Here is a 16,581-nt window from a genome sequence, read left to right on the forward strand (position 1 = left end):
AGCTTCTTTAGCTGCCCCAAAAGCAACTTGTTTTTCTGTCCATTCAAACTGTGCCTTTTTCTTGACAACATCATGTATAGGTCTTAAAATTAGTCCCAAATGTGGCACAAATGCTCTCCAAAAGTCCAATAAACCCACAAAGGATTGAGCTTCTTTTTTGTTAGTTGGTGCCTTTAATTTATACAACGAGTCAATTACTTTTTGGGGCACTCGTTTTTCTGGTCCAAACCACATCATGCCCAGAAATTTAACTTCTCTGGCGGGTCCTTGGATTTTATCTTTATTGATAGCCATTCCTCTGCTCTCCATGTGGGATATTAAAACTGGCAATGCATTCGTTACTGCTGCTTCATCTCCAGTTAACATTATATCATCCACATAATGGAAACATCGTACCAAATCTGAGCAGGTAGCCAGATCTCTTGCTACAAGTCCATGGCACAACGTAGGGCTGTGTAGGTATCCCTGTGGCAGTACTTGAAAGGTGTACTGTCTGTCCTTCCATGTAAATGCAAACTGATCTTGACTTTGGGTTGCAATTGGAATAGAGAAAAAAGCATTAGCCAGGTCAATAACAGCATGCCACTCTACTGCATTAGCCATGATGTCTTCTATGATGGTCACAATATCAGGAACTGCAGCAGTCAATTGCGGTGCTTTAGCATTTAGACCTCTGTAATCGATTGTCATTCTCCATGAACCATCCGGTTTTCTGACTGGCCACACAGGAGAATTGAAAGGGCTAACTGCAGGTCGAATAATTCCTACCCGCAATAACTCTTCCACTGTTTCTTCTATTTCTTGCAAACCTCCTGGCAAACAATACTGTTTTAAATTTACAGGTGTGTCAGGGACTGGAATTTCTAAAGGGGTCCATTTTACCTTTCCTCTTACTATTGCTTTTACTATTCTACACATGACATTACGAATCCCAAAAGAAAATGTTCCCCATTCTGTTTGGAATGACTTTCCAGTAAGAATATCTATCCCCAGAATATATTCCGGCAATTCTGAAATGAGCACCTTAGCTTTAAAAGAGGGTGACTTTCCTATTGCTAAGTGTACTGTGATTAGTTTCGCCTGGATATCTGAGCCTCCGTATCCGTTTACATTTACAATTGGTCCTGAAAAGTTATGTGGATTCCAGTGAATTAAAGTGACTTCTGCCCCAGTATCCATAAGTGCCATAACCTGATGTGGTTTTTTTCCTTACCCCAGTAAATGGTTAGCGGGACGTACGGGCGTCGGTCTCCTGCATGAATGAGCCGTACCTCCCCGCCTACAGGAGACCTGCCCTCTCCTCAATATGTTGGTCGAGATGTGCGCCACTCGTTCGGAAAGCTAAAAAAACATTTCGGTTTGTGTTCGGAGTGTTTTGGTTCCTCCTCACTAGGCGGTGCGGTTGGAGGGATTCTGCCCTCGTCTTTTTTAGACTTTCTCGGAGCTTGCCATCTCTGAAAAATTTCCCCTGTTGGTTTGCCATCGATATCCATTTTATGTATTCCTGCTTGTATCAGATCATGCACCATCTTTGTACGGCTTATTCTTTGTATTGTATGTCCTGCTATGGCTCTAACTGGTCTCTGCCCAGCCGATACCGTTGCTCCCAATTCATCTAACTGACCCAATAATGAGGCCACATCCCATACTGTCTGCTGATTAACTCCAGCGAGCATAGATAATAGAGCCCCTTTTAAATGATGCGATGCATTTTTTATTAAACTGTTTCGCATTCCGGCAGTGAAAGCTTCATTATCAGGGCCAGCAAACACAACTCCTGGCGTGGCTTTATAAATAGCTGCCTGCACACCCATTTCTCGCAGCTACTGAATTGCTTCAGAAGCTGTACGCCAAGATCTCTCAATGTCTTCCGCGTCTCTCGTGTCTGGATAAGCGTGTTTCACGGCGTTTACAACCCATTCCACTATTGATACGATCGCTTGATTCTGTCTCCCTCGAAAATACATTTCTTAATTTCGGATTCGTGGTGATAGAGCCTAAATGTTTGATCTCTGTATCTGTCAATTGACAACTATCACCCCCTTCATCCCACATACGTAAAATCCACTGCATCAAGCTCTCGCCTAATTTCTGTCTATATTGTTTACTGAGTTCCAGAAACTCTGCTTGTGTAAAATCGCGTACGGTCCGCATTACCCTGTGCTGTCCACCGGGGTGCCCCTTGGCTTTATTTTGCACGACCGGTCTCTCATCTATAATTGTACACGTGTCAGTATTATACGTTCACGCCTCTCCGTCCTCATCGTCGGCTTCCCAGATATCGTCGTCACTATCTGAGTTATGTATTCTGCAATCCAATGTTTCTGGGTTCCAATTGAATTGCATTATAGCTCGTATTTTAAAAGAGGAAACGGGGTGTGTTTTGCCTTGTTTACGGCGCTTAGCATGCACTAAACAGACAGCTAGCGTAGTACATTTAGCTTCCCACTCGTTCGCCCGAGACGTCGCATTTTCCATGCATTCTCAAGTAATCAGTTGCTTATCTTGTAAGTTTTCTATTTCTTGTTTGAGTTCCCCACACTCTATAATCATATTCTGCAGTTTATGATCCAACTCACGTACTGCAGTTAATAAAAGTCAGCCTATTTCACCGGCTGCTTGTTGTTCCTTTTTTCCCCTGCGCTCTAGCCTGAGTGCCAATACCGCCTGTTGGACATTGGAAGGAGTCACTTCCCCCTCTAACTCGGGCCATGCAATTGGGGCTGTATAATTATTAAATAACTCGACCACGGCTGTCCATGACAGTGCGCACGACCACCCAGGGAACTGGCTGAGACCACCTCTGCCGGCATTATCCAAAGCATATGTTTTAAAAATATTATTCATCATAAAATTATGATTTATGAATATTAATATTGGTTATTAATATCGACACAATCCTGCTCGCAGCGCCAATTATGTTTCCGATGGGAGTGTTAGCTCCTTGGAAAATATGTTCTTTTATATTGCGGCATTTTAATAAACCTTTATTTAAATAATTATAAATTATAATGGCGATATCCCTCTTTTCAGCGATAGGCGGCGACAAAGTCACAGAAAAGACAGAATATACTTAGCTTCTTTAATGCGGCTTACGTTGCTGTACAGACAGGGAAGACCAGCCAGTTTCATCTTACACCGAAGAGGTCTTTTTAGTTTCTTTTGCTTTCGGGGATTCGGTCGTGTAGAAACTGCTTTTTTCTGTCACAACGGAGGTGGCTTTTGAGTCAATCGCTTCCACTCACTCAGGTCCTCAAAGTTGCCTGCCTCTTTTATATTGTGTCCACACGACCAAATCCTCAGTACAATTACCAAAGAAGGTAGACAAACTTGTGCTAAGCATCAAACAGGCAGGTCAAATAACACTTAGTCCTTTTAGGGCTGACAACAGCTGTCCCTGTCAGTTTTTATGCTTTGCTTGGCCCAGCAATTCTGAATGCTGACACTCTGTGCTAAATCTGGCTAAGCTCTTCATGGCATGTTACACAGAAAAAGAATGAAAAATACATTTAAAAAGATTTAAAACAGATACAGTGACACAATTCTTAATATTATAACAAACTTATTATAACATTACATTGGAGAAGTTTGGGTTTGTCCCGAACATTTGTGCATGGATCAAATTACTGTAAACTAACCCAGAAGCTTCAGTTTGTATCAACAACACTTGCTCAGACTATAGTACTTTAAACTATAACCTGGTACTAGACAAGTATGCCCCTTTTCACCGCTACTGTTTGCAATTGCCATTGAACCACTGGCAATACATTGTCGAAATACTGATCAGAAAAAGGGGATTAGCAGAGAAGGACTGGAACAGAAAATTTCATTATATGCAGATGATATGGTACTGTACATATCAGACCCAGAAAATTCTGTGCCTGCAGTCTTAACAGCACTCACAGAATTTCAAAAGATCTCTGGTCTCAGAATCAATCTGAATAAAAGTGTACTCTTTCCAGTGAATTCTCAAGCATATAATATTAGACTAAACTGTTCTGCAATGATAAAAAATAGGGTATCTAAATACCTAGGGGTAAACATAAAGCTCTTTATCAACAAAAGTTTGCCGTCTGCATGGAAAAAATTAAGCAAAAATTGCATAGATGGTCAACCCTTCATCTCACACTAGGTGGAAGAATTAACACTGTTAAGATGAATATTCTTCCTATGCTCCTTTTTTATTCCAAAACATTCCAATATACATTAATAAATCATTCTTTAAGCAATTAGATTCAACAATAACCTAATTTATTTGGAATTCAAAACATCCACACATCCAAAGAGCGACCCTGCAAAGACTAAAGGCAGAAGGCGGCATGGCTCTACCTAACTTCCAGTTTTCCAGCAAATTTACAGGCGATAAGAACCTGGACACAAATGGAAGAACATACACAGGCTTGGTCCACAATAGAAGTAAAATCCTGCAGTACTTCTTTGTATTCCCTGCTCTCTGCTCCAATAAACAGACGTTATCAGCAATATATTAATAACCCAATTGTGCTTCACTCACTTAGAATATGTAACCAATGTAGAAAGCATTTTAAGACGGAGAAGCTTCTATCTGTGGCACCTCTGCAAGAGAATCACCTCTTTCAACCTTCGCAAACATATGCAGTTTTTAATATTTGGAATTAACTTGCTTAGAGATCTTTATATAGACAACGTCTTTGCATCCTATGAACAATTACATTCCAAATTTAACATTCCAGCTACACATTTCTTTCACTATCTTCAAATCAGGAACTTTGCTAAACAGAACCTTCCCGATTTTCCTCATCTTGCACCCTCATCCATGCTGGAAAAAATTTTGCTCAATCTCAAGGACTTAGACATCATCTCTACAATATATAAAATCATTTTACAATCCCTCCCTTTCAAAGATCCAAGAGGACACTGGGAAAAAAGATCTCTCAATTAATATATCAGAAAAAGAGTGGAAAGAAGCAATGCAGAGAATTCACTCAAGCTCCATATACACAAAGCATACAATTATACAACTTAAACTTATATATCGAGCACATCTGTCTCGACTAAAACTCTCCAAAATGTTTCCAGGACATGATCCAACCTGCGAACGCTGCAACCAAGTCCCAGCCTCACTGGGTCACATGTTCTGGGCCTGCAACAAATTAACATTATTCTGGACAAACATTTTTAATTACCTTTCAGATAGCCTTGGACTCACAATCCCTCCTAACCCATTAATAGCTGTGTTTGGGAATCTTCCAGATGGGTTTAAAGTGGAGAAAGACAAACAAATTGTGATTACATTCACTACACTTTTGGCACGCAGACTTATTCTGATAAACAGGAAGAACCCAAACTCTCCTCTTTTAAGTCAGTGGGATACTGATGCGTTATACTATTTGAAATTGGAAAAAATCAAATACTCAGTTAGAGGATCCGTTCAGACTTATTTTAAAATATTACTGATTAGATCCTGCCATGTTTTGAAAAAAGCTCATAAAGAACAGAGAATTTATTAATTTAGGTATGTTTATAAGCCTTAAATTTCACGCCGTTTGGCTTGCTCTCTCTCTCAGGGGTGGGGATCGATCTGTCCTTAACTCAATTTTTCTTTTTGTAAAAACTTGATTGCTTTGTATGGATTGCAATAAAATTAATAAAGAAAAAAAAAACCTCTTTGGTTATACTGAAGGCTCTCCTGTAGGCAGTAATGGTATCTAAACTGCCACAATTTTAATATATTTCTACATACTGTACAAAACAATGGGTGTGTACAAATGGAAACTTTCCCAGGCAGACATATTAAACCCATTATGGTGTTGCTACATTTTAGCTTGTTCAAAATTACTGTACCACAATAGAGAATGTTTACACTTCTCTCAATCTCCTTGAAATGTATCATAAAGGAAAAGTGATGTTGATGGCATGGTATTAATAATATGCTCTATGCCTGGTGCCTTTTGTTGAGTGAAGCTGTGTTGTGGAAAAATGGCTTCTGGCCAAAATGATTGCTACTGTATTTCCCCCAAAAAAAGATTGTGTCTTATTTATCTTTGCTCCTAAAGATGCACTAGCACGTATTTTCAGTGGATCTTATTCATGTACAACAATAACATTTATCCAAATTAGTCATGCCATCTTCTGAAATAATATAACTCTCCACATTGAAACCCTGAATTTGTTGCTACTCCAGCCACACTTTTTGTTTTTTTTTTCTTCCTTATAATTCCATCAGATTGTACAGCGGTGTATTTGAGTTTAAAGCCAAAATTTCCATTCTAATTACACGATAGACATTTTCATTAAGTAATTTTTTTCCCTCTATGGCTCAATGTCCACTTTAATCCCGCGCTTTACGTTGTCATTAAAGTGTTTTAAAGTGCTCTACTGTATTAGCCTGGCGAATTCCTATCGACAGGCTATTCCAGATTTTAGGTGCATAGCAGCAGAAGGCCGCCTCACCACTTCTTTTATGCTTTGTTCTTGGAATTCTAAGGAGACACTCATTTGAGGATCTAAGGTTAAGATTTGGAATATAAGGTGTCAGACATTCCGATATATAAGATGGAGCGAGATTATTTAAGGCTTTATAAACCATAAGCAGAATTTTAAAGTCAATCCTGAATGACACAGGTAACCAGTGTAGTGACATCAAAACTGGAGAAATGTGTTCGGATTTTCTTTTCCTTTATGGCTCAATGTCCACTTTAATCCCATGCTTTACTTTGTCATTAAAGTAGACCGTCTTAAAACCGACCCAGTTGTTAATCGCAATGCGCTTCTGGGGCTTCCTCCTCAACTGACAGCAGCGGCAAGCAGCAATAGATCTCCACACAACACATTACATTTATGATATTCCAGCTTTCTGCATATTTTGAATTCTTAGATTTATGCTTGATATTGCTTTAATGATGATATGCATTAAAATATGTATGTTACATTTACAGATAAATCATTAACTTTGTTAAAATAATGAATACTGTTAATAGTTACACTAATGGGGTGGCAGAGTGGTAGTGCTGCTCTCTCACAGGAAGTCACGTCTCTTGTGTTTCCTGCCTGGAGTTTGCATGTTTTTCCTGGTGGTTTTCCACAGTGTGTTCAGTTTTCCATCCAAAGACATGAGGATTTGATGAAGCTACAATGATGCCAGTGTATGTGTGTGCTGGTGTTCACCTTGTGATGAGCTGATGCCCCGTCAAGGGATTTTATTTCTGTCTTGCGCCGATGCTGCTGCAATGGGTACATCCCGGAATCGATGGATGTAATCATTAAACATCCTTTTCAAGGGGGGTGTCCTTGGAATTTAATGGATGTTTCAGGCACACGTGTCACATCGCGTGAAGTATAAACCTTACCTTAGGCGTCTTAATTTTCAGCTGATGGTCTTGACTAGGGCTTATATTACAGAGCAGCCTGAAAATCATGCTAGGGCTTATTTTCGGAGAAACGTTGTATAAAGTGGAAGGACAAGAAAGACATTAGAAGGCAAAGTACTCTTCAGAATCCTGTAACAATATGTATCAATGTCAAACAAAAGTGGAATTTCATAACCCTAAAATTTTGCCCTATCATACCCAAGATACTATTGCCATATCTTTGACATCTACTGAAATGGTGCTTTGAAAAACATGTATCTTCTACAACAAGAGTGTTCATAAAGATGTCAGTCAAGCAGACTTCATGTGGAAGGTGCTGGAAAGCATTCTGGAGCTCCATCAGTGTTCATGGAACACCATGGGTGAATCCCCAATGTATGATTCATTCATCCATCACTGCCTGAGAACAGTGAAGAGGCAGAACCCTACACAAATGTGTTTGTTGATCAAAGCATGAAGAGTCGGGCGATTAAAGTGCACAAAGAAACGGGCTTCTTTTTTGCCGATTGCAAAATGTGTGTTGATAACGGATTCAAAATGTATTATATAAACAAAGCAATCAATCCACGTAGCTTTCCTAGTGAATTTATGTTGACATTTTAGTATTTGTGTTTCTGCTGCACAAGATTTTTCTCTTTTGAAAAATGTCTGTTTGTGGCTTGTTTTCCTGGGGGTAAACGTAACACTAATGAGAATTCAATTGGACATAAGCTGATTAAAAGATCTAAAACAGACACCATTATTTGTATTTAAGTTAATGTGATCAACGTACTATTTCACTTTTTCCACCTTAAGAGTATGTAAACACATGATTGATTATGAGAGACCGGTTCTTGACCTAGGTCTTAGCTGGAATGAAGTATTTGACCGATCCAGACTCTCTTCAGTCCATGCTGGTCCTTATTATTTAGGCAAGTCTCTTATAAAAACATTTTCTTGGACTTGAAGCCTGTAAGATGAGATAATAATTTTGAATGCTTTTTTCTTCTTTAGGTTGTGACCTAGACCTATAACTAGTTGTGATCTTAGGTAAAAACAATCAGCTAGCACATAAACTGACACTTTCGACTCCGTGGGCAAAAGCATTACAGAGATAATAAACTTGTCCTTTTCCCTTCTGTCTCCCAATACCTCCACCACCTTGGCTTGTCACAGATCCCCAAGAGACGGGGCACACTATAAACATGAAGAATCAATCCAGGCAGCATGAAGTAATGAACCACAGTTCAGGGTAACTGTTAGTGTTATTACAGTCTAAGCAGAAAAAGCCTGCTCAGTACATGAGATAAAGCTGAACAGATAGAACATATTTACTTAATGTCTACTGGGAGAGTTCCATCCATTCTCTTCCGCTTATCCGAGGTTGGGTCGCGGGGGTAGCAGCTTGAGCAGAGAGGCCACTTCTTCTAGCTCTTCCGGGAGAATCCCAAAGCATTCCCAGACCAGCCAGGAGACATAGTCCATCCAGCATGTCCTGGGTCTTCCCCGGGGCCTCATCCCGGTTGGACTTGCCCGGAACACCTCACCAGGGAGGCGTCCAGTAGGCATCCTGATCAGATGCCCGAGCCACCTCATCTGACTCCTCTCTGAGGAGAAGCAGTGGCTCTACTCTGAGCCCCTCCTGGATGAGTGAGCTTCTTACCCTATCTTTAAGGGAAAGCCCAGACACCCTGCGGAGGAAACTCATGTCAGCCGCTTGTATTCATTTTTTCGGTCACTACCCATAGCTCATGACTATAGGTGAGGGTAGGAACATAGATTGACTGGTAAATTGAGAGCCTTGCTTTATGGCTCAGCTTCTTTTTCACCATGACAGACTGATACACATCCCGCAGAACTGCGGACGCCGCACCGATTCGACAGTCGATCTCACGCTCCATTGTTCCCTCACTCGTGAACAAGACCCCGAGATACTTGAACTCCTCCACTTGGGGCAGGATCTCTCTGCAAGAGATCGCGGATGGCAGAGTCCATCTCTCACTGGAAATGGGCTTGACTTACCGGCAATGCGGACCAAGCTCTGACACTGGTTGCACAGGGACAGAACAGCTCTTATCAGGGGGTCCGGTACACCATACTCCCGGAGCACCCCCCACAGGATTCCCCGAGGGACATGGTCGACCATCTTTTCCAAGTCCACAAAACACATGTAGACTGGTTGGGCAAACTCCCATGCACCCTCCAGGATTCAACCACCCCGGTGTCCTCAGTTCCAGAGATGGGGCAGCCCACCTTTGAGTCCCTAGGCTCTGCTTCCTCATTGGAAGGCATGTTAGTGGGATTGAGGAGGTCTTCAAAGTACTCCCCCCACCGACCCACAACGTCCCTAATCGAGGTCAGCAGCACACCATCCCCACCATATACAGTGTTGACACTGCACTGCTTCCCCCTCCTGAGACGCCGGACGTTGCACCAGAATCTCCTCAAAGCCGTCCGAAAGTCGTTCTCTATGGCCTCCCCAAACTCCTCCCATGCCTGAGTTTTTGCGTCAGCAACCACCGAAGCTGCATTCCGCTTGGCCTGTCGGTACCTATTAGCTGCCTCCAGAGTCCCACAGGATAAAAGAGTCCAGTAGGACCCCTTCTTCAGCTTGACGGCATCCCTCACCGCCGGTGTCCACCAACAGGTTTGGGGATTTCCGCCACGACAGGCACTGACCACCTTATGGCCACAGCTCCGGTCAGCCGCCTCAACAATACAGGCACGGAACATGGATCATTCGGACTCAATGTCTCCCACCTCCCTCGGGACGTGGTCAAAGTTCTGCCGAAGGTGGGAGTGGAAGCTACTTCTGACAGAGGACTCTGCCAGACATTCCCAGCAGACCCTCACAACACGTTTTGGTCTACCAGGCCTAACCGGCATCCTCCCCCACCACCGAAGCCAACTCACCACCAGGTGGTGATCAGTTGACAGCTCCGCCCCTCTTTTCACCCGAGTGTCCAAGACATGTGGCCGCAAGACTGAAGACACGACCACAAAGTCGATCATTCAACTGAGGCCTAGGGTGTCCTGGTGCCAAGTGCACATATGAACACCCCTATTCTTGAACATGGTGTTCATTATGGACAAACGTGACGAGAACAGAAGTCCAATAACAAAACACAGCTCGATTCAGATCGGGGCATTCCTCCCAATCACGCCCTTCCAGGTCTCACTGTCATTGCCCACGTGAGCATTGAAGTCTCCCAGCAGTATGAGGGAGTCCCCAGAAGGTATGCCTTCTAGCACCCCCTCCAGGGACTCCAAAAAGGGTGGGTACTCCAAACTGCTGTTCGGCGCATATGCACAAACAACAGTCAGGACCCGTCCCCCCACCTGAAGGCGGAGGGAGACTACCCTCTCGTCCACATGGGTAAAACCCAATGTACAGGCTCCAAGTTGTGGGGCAATAAGTATGCTCACACCTGCTCGGTGCCTCTCACCTATTGGCATCTCCAGAGTGGTAGAGAGTCAAGTCCTGCTCAAGGAGATTGTTTCCAGAGTCCGAGCTGTGCATTGAGGTAAACCCGACTATATCTAGCCGGAACCTCTCGACTTCGTGCACTAGCTCAGGCTCCTTCCCCATCAGAGAGGTGACATTCCACGTCCCAAGAGCCAGCTTCTATAGCCAAGGATCAGACGACCTCCTTGGCCCCTCCCATAGGTGGTGAGGATCAGCTCCATTGTTCCCTCACTCGTGAACCAGCCCTGCTCAAGGAGATTGGTTCCAGAGTCCGAGCTGTGCATTGAGGTAAACCCAACTATATCTAGCCGGAACCTCTCGACTTCGTGCACTAGCTCAGGCTCCTTCCCCATCAGAGAGGTGACATTCCACGTCCCAAGAGCCAGCTTCTGTAGCCAAGGATCAGACCGCCAAGGTCCCCGCCTTCGGCCACCACCCATCTCACATTGCACCCGACCTCCTTGGCCCCTCCCATAGGTGGTGAGCCCATGAGAAGGGGGACCCACGTTGCCTCTTTGGGCTGTGCCCGGCTGAGCCCCATGGGTGCAGGCCCGGTCACCAGGCACTAGCCATTGAGCCCCACCTTCAGGCCTGGCTCCAGAAAGGGGCCCCAGTGACCCGCGTCCGGGCGAGGGAAAACGCTGTCCAGATTTTGACTTTGTCATAGGAGGTCTATTGAACCACTCACCTAGGACCAGTTTGCCTTGGGTGACCAGGGGCAAAAAGCCCCGGACAACAGAGCTCCTAGGATCGTTGAGACACGCAATCCCCTCATCACGATAAGGTGGAGGTTTGAGGAGTGGACTGGGAGAGTTATGTTCACTATATGTGGGGTCCTAAAGCAGGAGTCACCACCATCTCCGGTCCTGGTGGACCACTGTGGCTGCAGGTTTTCATTCTAACCCTTTTTTTAAATTAGTGCCCTGTTTATGCTAATCAGCTTCTTGTTAATTCATTTTAATTAAATTGCCTTTTTAAGATTTGTTCCCCTGAATTTCTTCTTTGTTCCACTGAATTGCTTCTTTTTTTCCCTTAAATGGCACCCAAACAGAAATGAAACGTGAAGTGAGTGAACCAACAGAAGTCCAATTAAGTCAGGCCCTCCAACACCATACAATTTCAGTCCCCCCAGTTGCTTAATTAGACACCAATTCTTGTCGTTAATGAAACCCATTCTTTATTTTTGCAGCTAGTTGGTGCCCTTGTAGTGCATTAGCAAACATTTACAAAATTGTTGATTTTCTCTTTTTTAAGAGCACTGGTCAAATGTTTTAGGGACCTAAGCAGATCGACATTCCTGAGACCTTCATCTTTCTTTATTTTCAGATATTGTATGATGGACAACCAGTTGTTTTAGCTCGTTTTGTATCTCATTATTGTTTGGCTGCTAATTAATGAAAAAGAAACAATTAAAAGGTCTGAGTCTTCCAGAGTAAGTCAATTAAAATTAGTTCAAAAGAAGTTAATTCGCAGCAAAAAACACGTCACTCATTAAGAAAAGGATTAAAATGAAAAACGGCAGCCATGGTGGTCCACTAGGACCGGAGTTGGTAACCACTGTTTCTAAATAGTATATCGGTTCTGAGGTTTGCAACAATAAACCCAAAATTACTTTCTCAAACCTATTGAAAAATTGGATTCATGAGTTTCCAAAGTCATCGCCAGCATTGTCAGGTACAATGAAGTCACCAAACGTAAATGTTCACAAGGTCCACTCTCACACAGACAGAGATATGTCAGCCAATCAACCAAAGAGATACCCACTCCTGTGAGAAAAAAAATGAAGGAACAGGACAAGAACCTCCTGCATACCTGTGGAAGAAACGCAAACTCCACACAGACACAGGATTTGGACCCGGCATGCTGGATCCTTCAGGCAGCAGTGCTAGTCACCGTGTCACCATACTGCCTTAGTCAAAATTTCTTGTTACAAGCTAATGTTGTATGAACATGACTTTTGAATTCATTTTCAAAAAATGAACTTCAACTTCATGGAAAAAACATCATAAAGTGCACTGTTGGAGGATCACAAGTGATGTGTCTGAGGAAGGACAGAAAAATACAACACAACCCTCACATGAAAATACCAGATCCACTAAATGAATGAAATAGATGTTTGAATTATCCTTCTTTCTTTAAGTTGGATACTCATGAAGCATAAAGTCATCAACTCCACTTTTAATATTAGAAACACTGACGAATGTAATTGAAAGCTCCACCCTCGTTAACTGAATCATACGCGTGTTAAACTGGATCTTAAATATGGTGTGTAATTTTGAGCACCATATTAGATGAAAAAGCATAATTGTACCGGTGATTGGACAAGGAAATAATCTGCATGGAGTTTTCTAACAAGGCACCATCAAAAAAATCCTAATTGAGTATCATTAAGGACAATTGCATGTCAGGTGTTACTTGTGTCTCATTATAAATAGAAAGGCTGCTGAGTTTGGGTTTGAAACTTTTACATAACATTTTTTTTTTTGTTTTGGTGTGTGCCTCATTTATGAGTGCTTGTGCTTGAAAGGGTCTGCTTTTGGGTTTGTCTTTGGGATTTGAGCTCATGATGATGTGGTTACAAGGGCAGGCAGTGCTGCCTTTGTTTCTATTAGTATGGCTCTCTGGAATGAATTGTATGATTAGAGTAGAAGGGTTTACGGGGGTCTGGAAGGAGGATTCTAATCCAACAGTACAAAACATAAGCTCTGAAAAGGTATTGGCTTTAGTGAATAAAGATTCATTAATTTCTCCTGTGTTGCCTTCTGATGAAGGTATAAGTTATGGGTTTGAAGATGGTGCTAAAGATGGTTCAGGAGATCCATTATATCAGGGTTTTGAAGTACTCGATGTGAAGGAGGTAAATGTTTCAATGAAACAGAAAGAATTGACTATTGGTGTGGTAAGTCATGATAAGAAGGTAGCTAAAGCTGTGAAAGCCATTTATTATAATCAAAAAGCTATAGCTGGAGGTGAATTGAGTGATCCTGTTGTGTATGCTGATGCTCCCCATGGAGCTGATTTAGAGGAGTTTGAACTACTGCGGGATAGAGAGGCCCATGACAGTGAGCATAGTGGTGCTTGGAGTCCTGAGCTGGGGTCTTACCGAAAGAAGCTTATTGCTCCTCCTAAGCAGGTTTGTCATGAAGTGGCTGTGTTGCCGTATGAAACCAGTTGTGGTCAAATGTCCATGTCAGCCCAGTTTTTTGGCTCTCCTGAAGATCTGAAAGTGAGGTGTAAGTATGGTGTAAACTGCAAGTCTATGATACAGTAATGTTGAGTAAATTAATTTTTATTTGCCTCCTTCTAGTGAATTCTTCCCTTGTGCAAGTAACCAGAATTGCTCACCAATGCAAGTACAAAATGGAGAAGAGCACTGGATCCTTCATTTTTACATCATACAATGATGGCTGTAATGTGCAGAAAATAGTAAGAATTTTTAGTTCATCTGTAACTTGCTGCCCCCTACAGAAGTTGTACTGTAACTTTTTTGTGTGTGTTGTAGAGAGGCTGCTATGTCCTGACTCTTCTCTGGCAAAATGAGAAGGTGTCCCTTGCCTGTCCAGCAGGAGATGTTTCTGTTGGCCTTCCACCAGCTGTGCTCTGCAATGACACCAGCATGACTGTTGGGCTCCCTTCAGGGTCTCCTGATGACCTAAAAGTGAAAGGTGAGTCTCTGAGCAACTGCTTGCTTCCAGTTGCCTGCATGAGATTGTGACCCATCTACTGGAGTTGGGTGTAGTCGTGAGTGGCCCCTCCATTGGTAATTGAAAAGGTGGTATTACGGCCGTGGACGCAGTTCTTTCAAGAGCTATCTTGTTGACTGCAAAACTCTCTTTGTGTAGAACCTGTCCGGAGCTACCACATAAACTCCATCTCCAAATGGACTCTGCTGGCTTTTTTTTTTTTTCTTCGTTCTTTCTGCTAGCTTTTTATAGTATTTTAATGTTGAACGGAAGTCCAGGTTAGTGTAATATTAATTACCTTGTGGTTAGAAATGTCCTTCCAAAGCGGCAAGGAGCTGGATTATCCCTTAAGTGCAGTGTGGTGGGGTGTTTTTTGGGTCCAATTTATAGTAGGATCTTACCAAGTATTTTAATTAAGCTAAGAGTATGCTCAGTCATTCACCTGTTGCTTGACATTGGGCAATAGCTGCTATGGCCTACATAGGACTGGATGTCTTCTTAAAAATTTGAAAGGGTATGAAAACTTGCAGGTTCCATAAGCAAGCCGGGCATTTTTGCTTCAAATATGAAGTAGGGAGGCTAATGCCAAAACCACTGCAGTAACTGGAAGTAGAGGTCTCCATCTGCTAAACGTCTTACAACCAAGGCTTCAAGAATTTGCTTTAAACAAAACGTGCAAAGGAAAGTGTAGCCCTGATAGCCAGTCAAGAGTTTTGTTGCTTCCTCCATACCAAATTTACCATTATCTACATACAGTTGCAGAAGTAATTTCCCATCTCTTATTAAATCTACAGTTCAGTGTCTGAAACTGACTTTCAATGAACACCATTCAAGAATTTGTTTAAAATGGAGCTTAACTGTACCACCTTTCCAACAGATCACCTCCATTGGGTCCCTGCACGTCCACTTGCTAGGAGATGCAAATATGTATTTTTGAAAGATGCTTTTGGAAGGATTTTCTTTACTGCTTCATACAAAGGCTGCTATGTTAAGAGAGAGGTGAGTCTGGGAAAGGTGTGAGGCATTTACATTGTCTGGAAAATGAGCTTAATGGTGCACCTTTACTGGGGATTCCTCTGCCCTTTTGGGTCACTGCTAAAACTTTTTTTAAATGGGGAGTCATTGAGGCATTTCCATGAGCATGAGATTCTGGAAACCTTCAGAGTTGTACTTGAATTGCCTACATGGGCAATTTTTAGAATTTGCCTGATCAATTTATGCAAGCCTATATGTTAATTGGCATCTGACACATCCTATCACATTAATCCAGTTTTATTCATCTAGTATGAATTTGTATGATCTTCACTGCAGCTAGAGTCCTACATGTTGTCTTAACTAAGCATGACCCATTGTGGCTGGGACTCTGCAATGACCATTGCCTTGATGGGTTTAATCCAAGTTTATTTAACAGGGGAGCTACTATATCCTGACAGTGAGATACACCAGTTCTAACCACAAGGAGAATGTATTGGACATGAGGTGCCCGATACACTCTGGGGAACATGTGACTACTCCCCATTCCACTGTTCCTCCAGTGTCTCATCCAACGGTATCTTGCCACACTTCCACTATGGATGTGCTGCTGCCTGGTGCTGTGCCAGACCAGGTCAAAGTGAAGGGTGAGTAGAAATGGCTGTTGGCTACACATGGTACTGTGGTGTGATGCTTTACATCTAGTAAAATACTTTACATTTCTATTAGACAAAAACCACAAGGAGGTGGCAGTGCAACCATTGGCTGAGAGATGTCACTATCAGTTGCTGAGGAGAGGCCATGATCTGGTGTTTACTGCAAGCTATACATCGTGTCATGTCCATATGGAGGTATGTGATTGATGATGGTTTGAGGGTGTTGTACTTCATAACCCATACATTTTTGAGCAATTTTTTGTATTGCAGAGTAACCATTATATACTAGAAGTAGTATATAAGCCAAGAAATGGGCAGCCAGTAGTAGTTGCCATGAGATGTCCCAGCTCTCACTGGACTACCACAACGGCACCTGTAACCACATCACCCAGCAAGCCTAGTCCTCTTTGCAAAGCCTCTAGCATGAGTGTTCTGCTACCTCTAGGCTCCCTAGATCAGGTTAAAGTTCTAGGTAA

Source organism: Polypterus senegalus, unplaced genomic scaffold (assembly GCF_016835505.1).
Source record: "Polypterus senegalus isolate Bchr_013 unplaced genomic scaffold, ASM1683550v1 scaffold_4470, whole genome shotgun sequence".
Taxonomy (NCBI): Eukaryota; Metazoa; Chordata; class Cladistia; order Polypteriformes; family Polypteridae; genus Polypterus; species Polypterus senegalus.